The following is a 14,298-nucleotide window of genomic DNA, read 5'->3' on the forward strand; positions in this document are numbered from 1 at the left end:
CAGTCAGCTGAGGTTAATTTATTCTTGAAGAAAGAAAATCCTTTCTATAAGTGTAGTGTATAGTGTTTATAACTTCTACAGTAGTGTATGATAATGGCCTTCACATTCACTCACCACTTACTCACTGACTCACCCAGAGCAACTTCCAGTCCTGTAAGCTTCATTCATGGTAAATGTCATACACAGGCGTACCATTTAAATATCTTTTACACGAAATTTTTACTGTGCCTTTTCTATGTTTAGATGCATAAATACCATTGTGTTACAATTGCCTACAGTATTCAATACCATAACATGCTGTACAGGTTGACAGCCTGGGAGCAAGAGGCTGTTCCATATAGCCTGGGTATGCAGTAGGCTATATATCACCTAGGTTTGTGTCATTATATTCTCTGATGCTTGCACAGTGATGAAACCACCTAAAGACGTGTTTCTCAGAACATACCCCTTCATTAGGTGATGCATGACTGTATTTTTTTCACTTCTGAATAACAGCATGCTACGTGACCATTACAACTTCCTTCATGGACCAAAGCACATGTACGCACTGGTCCATCACCAAACATGGAAGGAGAATTAAACTTGGGGATCCAGTTAAATTTTGTTCAGCATTCAGTACCATCTACCACACTAAGCTCCTTCCCTGCCTCTCTTTTGACATCTTTTTCTCCCCACTCTCAATCACCCAGTGCCCTCAGATCACGCCATTCCAGCACCTTGTTACCTGTTCTCATAGCACCTTGTTCTTCTCTGTCTCAGACACTGTCACAGTTCAAATTTTATTTCTCTTCTACTAGACTCCCATCTCTCAGAGGGGCTTGCTCTGCTTTTGCTCAACACTGTATGCCAGTTTTTGGCATGATGTCTGGAACATCACAGGCCTTCAATAAACATTTGTGGAATAAATGGATGGATGGGTGGACAGACAGATGAATGGACGGATGAGGTACCTACACTACTATTATCATCTCATGGAATTGTAGCATTTGAGTCTTTTGCTATTTTTCTACCATCAAAATTCATTGGTCTTATTTTCCATGTATGCTTCTCTCTGCTCTCTGAGTCTTTTGAATTTATTAAGCATGTTTAAATAAATACTCTCCCAATTAACATATGAGATTTCCATAGGAGCCCTTGTCAAATAAAATGCCCGAGACTTAACTCTAATGGTAAGACTCCAGGCCTTATGGATCTGTGAAGAAATAAGAGGTTGAGTCAGGAAGTCCCTTTGATAACTCCTCAATTCAGCAATGTATAAGTCACTCAAGTAAATCAGGGAGACACTGTACTTCTTACTTACTTAAGAGCAAAGCTTCTGGAATCAGTGGTATCTGTGCAACATTGGGCACATTGTTTAAGGTACCTTCGTTTAATGTTTTGACATTTTTTGATATATAAAGAGTTAAATGTGGGCTGCTGTGAGGTTTATGAATTAAGAGGAAGAAGCCTCTGATCCTCATTCCCAGTCCCCAGCTCTCTTAGCATTTTAGAATAAAGATAAACCCTGTAAAATAGCAGATTATTTTCCCCATTCTAGTCACTGGTGAGTGCTTATTTAATGTACCTTACCTCAGTTTCCTGATCTGTAAAGCAGAGGTGATACTAGCCAACTCACAGGGTTACTGTGAGAATTAAATAAGATCATCCATCCAGAACACTTAGAGTTAGTACCTGGCCTGCCTCACTCAACACTAGCTACTTGTTATGTTAACTTGTGCCTTGTTTTTTCCATCCTAAACCCCATTCTAAACCCTCATTTGATAAATGAGGCATCATATGCTTCATTTATCAAATCTAAGCATCTTTCTCAAGATTCAAGCCCAGGTTTGGCTTGCCACCATGGAGAACGTTCACAAGACTTAATCTTTCCTTGCAGGCCTGTTCCCAAAGCAACATTCCACGTGCTCTGATGGACAAGATGATGTCCCCACTGGAGTGGTGACTTTGAAGAAGGCAACCTCCACACTGAAGTATAAATTCTGGAATACATGTTTTTTTATTTTTAAGAAAGTTAGTTGTGAAAAGGAGGTGGACTTTGCTGAGTGGAGAGCCTACCTAGGAAGCCCAGATGCCTAGCAGTTGAGGGATTTGTAGACCCCGTCTTTTTCTGGGGCTTTGGGCAAGGAGGTCTATTCCTAAGGCAACATTAGCATTGCACCCACTTATTGGCCTCAGTGTAACCAACAATGTGTATCATTGCCTCTGCCCCTGCTGATAAGTCTGTCTCACAAGCGTCTTTCCAATACTCTATTTTAGACTATGTTTATCCTTATGACAAAATGCATATCTCATTATTAATTGAGGTTCAGAGAGGATGAGCAGCTGTTGTTTCTCACTTTGCTTTACAAAACTTCAAAAGCCTCCATTAAACTCCCTGTACAAAAGTGTTCAAGGGGCCATGGCTCTCATGTCACTTAGCCCCATTTCCCCTAAAGGCTTTGTTTATGTGGAAACTGGAGAAAAAGGGAGAGCAGCTAAAAGGAAGGCAAAATCTGAGAAACCAGACACCGATGCTGTGAGCAAAAGCTAACAGAACCATGGAATGGCACCTTCCACCCTTTAACTGAAGCTTGGGTGCCATTGAAAACCTAGAGAGGACTTGCAACAAACTGGTGGGCCTGGGGGGTGGGAGGAGATAGAATGTGGCCCAAACCCCAGACTTCCCGGGAAAATTATCTTGGACCTTTTCAAAACAAGTTTTGCTTCTTGGAAAGCGGCTCGCATTAAATCAGAGCCATGGGCATGAACTGCGGGAATGGCTTCTCTACTAAGCTGTGTACAAATATGTGACCAAGTTAACTTCAGCTGAGGCCAGCTTGAGAAGCAGATCACATTATAGCAGGCTCCAGGCTGCTCACTCTGAAAGACTCAGGAAAACGCTGTGGAGTTAGTCTGTTGCACAAATGTGAAGAAGGTGAGATTGGTCTTTCCTTCCTCTCCCATTTCTGGCATTTTTCCTGTTTTTAACCAGCTTGCCTGCTCACTCTTCTGAATTTCTTCCATCATAGGTTTGACCAGCTTCTTGAAAATCAAACTGTCTTTTGGTTCTTGCACCTAGTAGGCACTTGGTAAATATTGGTTGAGTGAATAAACAATTTTCCACTGAGAATCTGATGATTTGTAAAAACCCATTTATTCTTTCCAAACCTTTTTCATCTTGATGACCTCACATTATCCTCAAGACACCTGTCTCATGTTTGCCACCACTGGAAACTAGACATGGAGGACATTAATATTGCCATTTATTGGTGAGAGACATTGAGGTGTGTTTGGTCAGGGTCACGTGGAAAGCATTCGGAGAAGCAGGCTCAGCATCAGGGCTCCTGGCTGGTTTCTCAATGCCCTTTTCACACAGCCTTGATGCCTCACTCTCAGGATAGGAACTGACATTCATCAAGCATGTACTATGTGCCAGACACCGAGCTAAGAGCTATACATGTGTTGTCTTCTATAATAGCACAACCGTCCTCTGATGTGACTATTATTATACCCATTTTACGGAGGAGGAAAATAAGGTACAGAGAGAGGGGGTTAAAGTAAGGAGAAAGGGAAAGACGCATAGCTCAGAAATGGTGCAGCCAGGGTTTGGCCCAGGATGTCTGGCACAAATCTACGCATTTAACCACTATCAAATTACTGTCTTAAGATAAAAGTGATGTAATATTACCCGGCCAAAAAATGTTTTTTAAAAAGAAAATCAGAGAAAGAGGGAATGTTTACTCCAAAAGGATGACCCCCTAAAGGTGAACTCGGGTATTTGAGGGTTAAGGGAGGCATCTGGAGGTAAATAGTACTCTGTGGAAACTTCTCTGCTCCAGAGTCCCCAGTCTTTGAAATCTATGTGATTGGGACAAATTTTGTAAGGAACACTCAAATGTATTCTGGTTTAGTGAAAATGGTGGCCTGTTGCCCTGGTTTTTACTGATCCTGTCTAATCTCTTGCCTAAGGCGGTTAACTATAATAAAGAATCTATTTTTATTCCAAAGTCCAGTGGATTTCAATAGTTGTTTCCAAATCATGTCTGCTCTAATTTGTCCCTGTTTTGATTACAATAGAGAGGATGATATTGACTTTTTAAAATTCATATTTCCTTTCTATTGATGCTACATTTCCAAGGCTCACCTACAAATAAAAGAGCAATATTCTCACTATGAGTAGTTAAAGGATTATAATGTTTCCCTCATAATATTATACATGTAATGCTTCTTATTGTTAATAGTGCATTTAGAGTGGATATAGTTTTAATACTTTTTAAAAAGGGAAAAATATTTCATATATGTCAGTATTTTTAAGGTAACAAATGAAAGAAACTCAAATAAAACCACCATAGTAATGAAGGAAATGTATTAGTTCATATGACTGGGAAACTCAGGAGTTGAGCGGGCCTGAGAAACTCTTAAGACTCAATGATGTCATTTGCCCCCTCTCTCCCTCTTTCCTTCTCTGTCCCCACCATCTGTTTCTGCTTCTCTGGCATTTGAGCCTCAGTTTCTCCCATTATGGTTGAATCTCTGCCATGGGCAGGGGCAGAGGGAAGAGGAGCATGGCCTCAAACAGTTTCAAGCATAATCACTGCTAATGAAAATTCCCAGAGGAAAGCAAGTGTCATAGTCTGTTTGTGTTGCCGTAAAGGAATACATAAGACTGGGTAATTTATAAAGAAAAGAGGCTTATTTGGCTCACCATTCTGCAGGCTGTATATGAAGCATAAAGCCAGCATCTGCATCTGGTGAGGGCCTCAGAAAGCTTACAGTCCTGGCAGAAGCTAAAGGGGGCAGCTTGTCACATGACGAGGGAGGGAGCAAGAGACAGAGGAGAAGGTGACAAGCTCCTTTTAAACAAGCAGCTCTCACGTGAACTAATAGAGCAAGAACTCACTTATAACCAAGGAAATGGTGCTAAGCCATTCATGAGGGATCCGCCCCTATGATCAAACACCTTCCACCAGGCCCCATCTCCAATATTAGGGATCACGTTTTAACATGCAATTTGAAGGGAACAAACATTCAAATCATATCACTGGGGTTCTCTCACTAAGCATAAAAATAAATTATCCCAAGGACGGATCTACTTGATTTCCATTGTTCAAGTGTTTAATGCTTGGCCAATCATCATGGTCACTGGGGAGGTTTTCAACTGGCCAGGCATAAAACACAGGCTCACTCCTGTAGTCAAGAGGTGAGCACTGTGATTAACAGCCCTTCTAGAATGATGGGCAGTGAGAATAGGCACAGTATGCCAAAGAGAGTTGGAAGCTGTAAGTAGAAACTCTCTAGTGTCATATGGGGCATTCTGTGACCTTTGCAGAAACATAAGCATCATGTCAGGGTCAACTCTAATGCAGCTTTAATCATTTGAGCTAAATAGGAGATTTTGGCTGGAAATAAAATTTATGTTGCCAGAGCCTACTCTCCCAATTATACACCCAAAAAACTCACACACACACACACACACACACACCCCTACATGTATACTTAGTGAGTGCCTACAATATACTAAAAAGATGCACAATGTTATGTTTCATGAAACATAGACTCTACAACTTACCTGGGATTGCTATGGCTTGAATGTCCTCTTCATGTTGAAATTAATTGCCATTGTGATTGTTTAAGAGGTGGGACTGTTAAGAGGTGATTGGGCCATGAGAGCTCTACCCTTATTAATGGATTAATGTCAATATTGCCGGAGTGGGTTTATTATTTTCAGGGTCGGTTGTTATAAAAGTAAGTTCAGCCTTCTCTTGCTCTTGTGTACTCTCTTGCCCTTCTACCTTCTGCCATGGGATGATGCAGCAAGAAGGCCCTTGCCAGACGCCAGCAGGTTGATATTGGACTTTCCAGCCTCCAAAACTGTGAGAAATAAGTTTCTTTTCTTTATAAATTACCCAATCTGTGGTGCTCTGTTATAGCAACACAATATGGACTAAGACAGTGACCATGAGCAAGTTACTCTTCCTCTTCTTATTTCAGTTTCCTCATCTCCAATGGGAAAAATGGTATTCCATACCTCATAAGAATTTTTAAGAGGATAAATGTATTCATATATGTAAAGTAGTCAGTATAGTCCCTGGCACACAGCAAATACTACATAGGTGTTTATTGTTATTAGCATTCATATTAGTATTGTGTGACCTTGGACAGGTTGTATCACATCTTCTGGTTGTACCTCTATAAAATGGGAACAATATACCTATTTCAAAGTGTGAGGTTTAGGTTAAAATAGCACATATAGAGCACCAAGCATATTGCAAACAAATAAGACTAGCCATTATAAGGTGGAAAATGTATTTGCTTTACAACTCCTGACCCCATTCCTGGGCCCCTACCATGGAGAGAGTGAACAAAGATCTTGTGGTAGACCACAACCCTACAGGTGATTCCCTTCCCAGTGAATGTAATCCAGTGTTACTCCTGAATGTCCAGTCTCTACAAGTGCTCAGTTGGTCTGTTCCTGTCTGCAAATAGTTCTAACATTTTATCTAAATAAATTAGCAAAACTCATGTACTTCTGATAGAGAGAAAAGACAATTTCTCACCATTTAGATGATATTTGACTCCTCTTTTCTTGCTTCATATTTCCTATTCCAATCCACAGAACCTTGTTCGAAATTTTAGCCTTAAAATTTTTTTTTTTTTTTTTTTTTTTTTTGAGGCGGAGTTTCGCTCTGTCACCCAGGCTGGAGTGCAATGGCCGGATCTCAGCTCACTGCAAGCTCCGCCTGCCGGGTTTACGCCATTCTCCTGCCTCAGCCTCCCGAGTAGCTGGGACTACAGGCGCCTGCCACCTCGCCCGGCTAGGTTTTTTTTTGTATTTTTTAGTAGAGACGGGGTTTCACCGTGTTAACCAGGATGGTCTCGATCTCCTGACCTCATGATCCGCCCGTCTCGGCCTCCCAAAGTGCTGGGATTACAGGCTTGAGCCACCGCGCCCGGCTAGCCTTAAAATTGACTAATAAATACTGCCTAAGTCACAGGCCACAAAAACTGGTGACAAGTTAACATATGATAACAATTAAGATGGTACCCAAGCTAATCTTTAATATTTTAGAGTTTCTTTAAGAGTAAATTCACAGCTGTCTCCTGCAAACAGCTTTGTCTTAAATAATTTCTGATAGTATTTTATCACTTTGTCATCTTTCTGATGTCAAATTACTCCTAAATCTCTTTTCTCAGAAACAGAATCTGGTTTTAAGTTCTTAGAGTCGGAAAGTAGGCCAAATAATTGGATAAAGCAAGACCCTGGGCCACTTTGGAAAGTTTTGCCTAAGCCAACATTATTTCCTTACGGAGTTTTTAAAACTTAGACACATATTTATTAGTAACAATGCTAGGCAGTAGAAGGGACTCTTGGACTAGAAAGCTAAATGTTGGATATAGGTTTTTGTTTTGTTTTGTTTTGTTTTAACAGCTTTATTGAGGTGTGCCTGGCATACAATCAACTGCACACATTGAAAGTGTCAACTTTGCTAAGTTTTTATATGTTACATATACCTGTGAAATCACCACCACAATAAACAAAAAGAACATACAAATCACCCTCCAGAAGTTCTTTATGGCGTTGTGATTTCCCTTTTCTCTACTCCTAAAATGTTATCCATTCTGTCCAAGTTTTTTTTTAAAAGACACTATTTCTTTTTAATTAGAAGCAAAGATTTTAATACATATTTGGGAAAGCTAGTGAGAATCTAAGAGTGGGGTGATAACTCTTTCACAAAACCGACTTCTAGATCTGGGAAAGGAACGATTATTCACCCCATTAGGTCAAGTGTCTGTCTGCTTTCCTAGCTGAAGTTCTGCTAACTGTGAAAGGATGTTTGGAGCCAGGCACGGTGGCTCACGCTTGTAATCTCAACACTATGGGAGGCCGAGGTGGGCAGATTACCTGACGTCAGGAGTTTGACACCAGCTTGGCCAACATGATGAAACCTCATCTCTACTAAAGATACAAAAATTAGCTGGGTGTGGTAGTGAGCGCCTGTAATCCCAGCTACTCGGGAGGTTGAGGCAGGAGAATTGCCTGAACCTGGGAGGCGGAGATTGCAGTGAGCCAAGATGGTGCCATTGCAGTCCAGCCCGGGCGACAAGCAAGACTCCGTCTCAAAAAAAAGAAACAAGGAAAAAGAAAGAAAAAGAAAGAAGAAAGGACGTTTGGGGGAATGAATGACCTTGAAGGATTTCTGAACACTCCATATACTATGCTCATCCCACCTGATGGGACTTTTTGAGGTCATATTATAAACAAATATGGGGGGGTCATACTATAAATAAATATTTTAAAAGCAAAGTCCATTGACTCTCAGTGACCTTTTTGGAGTCACATAAAGTCACCAATGAGGTGGAGGGCTGTGAAGACAAAGTCCCCTGACTTCTGAAGCAGAACTTAACAAGACCTAACAGTCCCAGATAAAGGTCAAGACATGTACTTAGAAACTAAAAGAACAAAAAGATGATAAGACTAAAGGAAACATTCATCCTTTTCTGAGTCACTGCAGCTTCTGAGCTGGAGCCTCTTGTGAAAGACTGAAGAATTATGAAATGTTTTGGCTCAGCAGGAGGAAAGAGTGTTCACCAGATTGTCTTGCAACATGCAATGCAGGAAATTATCCATCAGGTGGGAGAGGATAGCACTGCAATTCCATTCACATGAGACACCATTAGAAAAACGAAGGGTCTAGGTTGAAAAATGAAACAAAGCGAGATGAAATAAAATGAAATCGAATAAGATGAACTGAGGTTGGAGTGAGGGTTTCAGGAAACTAGAAGCATTTGAAAATATGTCAATTCCATTTACTCCTGGGCCTTAGAAATATTGCTTTTCTATTATTCCATCCCAGAGCTCTGATACACATCTCTTAAACTCCTTGGAAGTCTAAGAGTGAGCTTAAGAAGATGGGGAAAGAGAGCATGCGTTGATCGGGGGCAGGGCATAATATGTAATTTTTAACATAAATTCAGTATGACTGAATCGAAATAAACATGCAGCTTTATCAGACAGACATGAAAGGACTTGAGTCAGCGCCAAGTCTCTCTTCCCGAAAAGCATAGAGATACCAAAAGGGAATCTTATCACGAAGTTTTAAAATTCAGAAGGAGATTGGAAGTAGCAGTCTTAAAACATACTCAAGATAGGATCTGTAGACAAATTGGGCTTATTGAACTCCTTTTGTCTTCTCTTTATTTTTTCTCTTTCTTCATAAAAGCTGATAAATATCTGTGTGCAAAGACAGTGGGGAATTCAAGAAACATTTTCTTTCTAAAATAAACAGAAATCTTGCCTACTGCATGTGAAAAGTTTTTTTTCCTTAGCATTGATACAGTGAGCCAGCCTTAGTTCAGCCTCAGAATTGTTTGTCTAGGCATAAAGATCAAACGTCTCCTTTTTGAGCAAGTTTGCTTATCACTGCTCAGAGACTCTCTCAAACTCAGGAGGAGCCAAGCACAGATCCCCGTCATTAAATCAGAAGCCTCTCTGTGCAGGGCAAATGGATGTTTCAGCTCTATCTTCCTGAGGAATTTGTGGAAGCATCCCAGAAAGAATCAGAAGTACTATTCCTTTTCCCAGAAGAGGGAGAGAGAGATGCTAGAGAAAAGCCTCTATTAACCTAGACAGTTCAACATTCCTTTTCTTTCTTTTTTAATGTTATATTTCCCATTTAAGTTCATTTGTGATAAACTAGAAATTACAAATGGGCAAAAAGAAAGTCACTGTTAACATTTCTTGAATATTCTTCAGTCTTTTCATATAAAACCAAATAGAAGATTACACTAACCTCTTATTTATATTTGAAACTGTTCTCACTTAATGATGCATGCAATGAAAGTGTCATAATATATTTCACTACTTTTCAATTGGACAGCTTGGTTATTTCCAGTATTTTCTTTTCTTTCTTTTTTCTTTCTTTTTCTTTCTTTTTTGTTTTTTTTTCTTGAGACAGAGTCTCATTATGTCACCCAAGCTGGAGTGCAATGGTGCGATCTCGGTTCACTGCAGCCTCTGCCTCCCGGGTTCAAGTGATTCTCCTGGCTTAGCCTCCTAAGTATGTGGGACTACAGGTGCGTGCCATCACGCTCAGTTAATTTTTCATATTTTTAGTAGAGACGAGGTTTTCCCATGTTGGCCGGGCTGGTCTTGAACTCCTGACCTCAATTGATCCGCCTGCTTCAGCCTCCCAAAGTGCTGGAATTACAGGCGTGAGCCACCATGCCCGGCCTTATTTCCAGTATTTTCTTATCATAAACTCCCTGTAGTTAAATATTTCCTAACTTATTTCCCTAGGATAAATTTTTAGAGGGGTTGAGTCAAAGATATGTATGATATGTGGCTTCTTAGAATGATTGTTGCCAAATTGCAACTTTCTCAACACTTAACCCCCACTCTAAGTTTTATCAGTCTATATTCCCTTCTCTTATACTCATGACTAACCCTGGGTATTGTCAGTCTTTTGCTAATTCAATACAGCAAAAGTGGTGTCTCATTGTTGTGTTAATTTTGTTTCTTTAATTATTAGTGAGGTCAAATAAGTTTTCATATATATATTGTCCATTTCTTTTTCTTTTATTAATTTGCTATTTATGATTTTATCCCATTTTTCTGTTGTGGTATTCATCTATTTCTTTGTGAGAACCCTTTGTATATAAAATATATTCTTTTTAAAATAAATTTTTATTTTTAATTATTATGGGAACACATAGTTATACATATTTATAGAGTGCATGCAATGTTTTAATACAAGCATACAGTGTGTAATGATCAAATCAGGGCAATTGGGCTATCCATTGCCTCAAGCATTTATGGAGAACAGTATGGAGGTTACTCAAAAACTAAAAACGAAATACTGTATGATCCAGCAATCCCACAGCAATATACACCAAAAGGAAGAAATCAGTATATCAAAGAGATAAAAGGTATTCTTTGTCAGATTTTAATACATTATATATTTCTTCAATTTTTGTCATTTTCCCTTTACCTTTTAAATAGTGCTTTTGCCATATACGTTCAAGTTATTTTTTCAGATTAAAAAAATGGTTTCTGCCCTTGTAAACATGCTTACAAAGTTCTCCACTTATCTCTGCTCTCCAGGAGGAGATGGTAGCTTTTAAACAAGCCTATGAACTATGAACAATGCTTTGTCAAAATTCCATGACTATTCTTGATACACTTCTGAACTAAAAGAGCAGAGGCAGCAAATAGGAGCAGTAAAGCTTAAATTACAATGGAACAACATCCTGTATGTTTTTGCTCACTAAGATTGACTTGCTTTTGCTAATTTGTCACAGATTACGACAAGTCCACTGAAGCTGCCAAATATACACTGATGCTGACATGCATGCTTATTCTTCTTCATTTCAATGCTCACATTCATTTGGATCCGTTTCCTTTGGGGGAGCTCTGAAAAGACAAACTCTCCTGACCTCAAGCTCCTTTCTCTGAGCTTCCTTGAGCACCTTGCCTTCTAAATGCAGTTTGTTTAACTAGAGTGGCTATAAAGCGGAGCTGAGGCAAGAACTTCCTTGTTAACAGAGTGTTTCCCAGAGAATTGTTTGGGATGCAACAGTCATGGATCCATAGGGGCTGGTGGAGGTGTATTACCTCAACTCAGGATCATCATCTTTTCACAGACTAAAAGTCGTGAAACAATTGGCTTCTCTGAATTTCGCAGTAGGGGCATGCACTTTGCACAAAAGAAGTCCATTTTACACAAATGGGATTATTTCCTATAGCAAGATAATAGCCAATAGGAAAACCTCGCCAATATTAGAAATCCACTGTACTTGACATAAGTCTCAATGTCTGGAGTATATTTCAGTTGTTTGTGCCTGCCCAGCACCCATTTAGCCTTTTCGCATTGATGGAACTTTGATATTCCTTCAGGAAATCTTACCACCCTCACTCTCCAAATATATAATTCCACAATGGAGATGTGGAGCCCATCCCCTGAAGTTAGTGGAGACAGAGGAGCCAGACCTGGCCAATCAGAACCATCCATTCACTTTGGCTACAGTGATTGGTTCAAGAACAGACACATGGCCCAAACTAAACCAATAAAACTCAATACCTAGACTTTCACATTCTTGGAAAAGAAATACATCCTTTCCACTGAAGATACCGAGCTGACGAGTTGAGAGCCTGGGACTTTTGGTTACAACCTTGCTCCATCCTGGCTGAGCATGCCTGAATGAAAGCAGCCTAGAAAGTCTTCCAAGAAACAGCACATGGCTTAGTCCTGATGACAATAGTGACTCCCTAGTCTGACTCATGCCTGAAATTGGTATCCCCCTAAAACTATTTCCAGAGCCTTTTCTGCATAATTCAACGTGAGATGAATTTTTACCACCTGAGCAATATTGTTTTAAATGACAGCTTCTTATTAGCTCTGAACACTTTAGCAATAACACCAAGAGTGGCAGGAGTACTGGTTTGGGAGTCTGGGTTGTAGTCCTACCTCCACTCATTACTTTCACATCCTTGGGCTAATCGCTTTATCTATGTGGGCTCACTTTTCTCATCTATGAAAGAGAGAAATTCTTAATGTCCTTTTGAAGGCCATAAGTCTTGGCTCTGTGATAACATTGTGTCAACACTTCAAGTTAATCTGAGGTTCTGGCTCCAACTGCCACCTCCACAACCCAGTGACAAACGACACTGATTTGTCTTAAAAGTTGAAAACTAAAAGGACCATAATATGCTTTTAGAAACTAGAAGATAGAGCAAAAACTCTGTAAAACATTGCTAGGATGTAGATTTTTCTGGAAGTGTATTAATGAGGTGAGTAATATATTAATACATTAACTATGGTAACTATTGTATAGATTAGTAATAAATATTTTGTTTTAAAAAGGTCTGCCACTCCAGTTTTGTTGAGCTAAAGTAAACGAAGATCCGAGTTATGTCAACAGATGACACAAGTGTTCAGCAGTGAGGCTGTTTGTTCTGAGGAGGGGAACAGGAAGGGAAGCTGGTGCCACTCCCAGTTCTTCTTCATCAGACCTCCATTATTTATTTGATGAATTAGCAATCCTCACAACACCAGACACGATCACAAAATGATATTTTGGAAATTCTACTCGGACTGTACAGTTCTTCCAACCCTTCGCTGATTCCCAAGTGCCTTTGGGACAAAGTGCAAACCCGTTGGCATGGCACATGAGCCCTCTGTTATGTGAGCCTGGCTCTAATTCCACATCGCAGTGTCATCTCCTCCCACTCCTCTTTATGTGCCTTACCTACACTAAGTAAATAGGTTGATGCACAGAAAATGCTAAACATCTGGCATCATTTCTGGCATTTAGTAAAGGCTTATTATACATGACTGTCATTATGGCACACTAGTTATACTCACAGTTCCCTAAAGGTGCAGTACTGGTCCTGGATCTGTTTGCCCTGCATCCATCCTCCCTCTGCCTGCTGTGTTTTAGTCCACGATGGCTGATCCTTGCAGGCTGCAGTTCACAGGCTCTTGTGTCTCCGACTTCCAGCTGGTTGGGTTAGGCCAGGGAGACACACTGGCAAAAAATGGAGGGTAGAAAGAAGGGAGAAGCCAGGGTATTTCCCTCCTTGTTTCCTTGGGTGATTTCTGCAGCAGTGACTGTCTTCTCTGTAGTTCCAGCTCTTGCCAAACAGGTCCACTGTGGTTCAGCTTCTGGTTCCTTCTTTTTGCCTTTAGCAGAGTCGGTAGTGGCTTCCTGCTTCTTGATGTTAATCTCTGCATTGCCTCATCACACATGCTAACTCTCAGCAACTCTCTCTACCGTATAGCCAATCCCCTGCTTTCCATTCCCTGCGCTGTACATCCTTAAAGAGGTGCCTGTTTTCCTGGAGAGACCCTGACTGGTTTGCATAGCACACTCTCATACCTTGGACCTTTGGCTTTTGCCTTACTTCAGCCTCCTCATCCTCAAGGCCAACTCCTAGTCATCCTTTGTTCCACCATCTTTGTTCTACCACCATCTCCTCTGGGAAGCTGTCTCAGTTTCTCCACCACCTGAAGGGTGGATTCGGTATTCCTCTTCTAAACACCTCTCTCCTAATAACTGGTTTGTTCTTGGAAAACTCCGGTACAGATTTAATTTTCTTAAGAGCAAGTGCACTGTCTTACACAACGTGGTATCTCAAAACCATCATATGGAAGATTTTTTTCTGAAAGAATGACTAAATGCATAATTCAAGAGACACTTTTCAAATCCAGGTAAATATCAATGTAAACTGTCCTTGTGGCAGACAAGGACAGTTTACAATAATTCACTCAATATGATTATTGAGTTACCCTCTCAATAATTATATCCACCCCTGCCTTTTTT

Source organism: Papio anubis, chromosome 3 (assembly GCF_008728515.1).
Source record: "Papio anubis isolate 15944 chromosome 3, Panubis1.0, whole genome shotgun sequence".
NCBI lineage: Eukaryota > Metazoa > Chordata > Mammalia > Primates > Cercopithecidae > Papio > Papio anubis.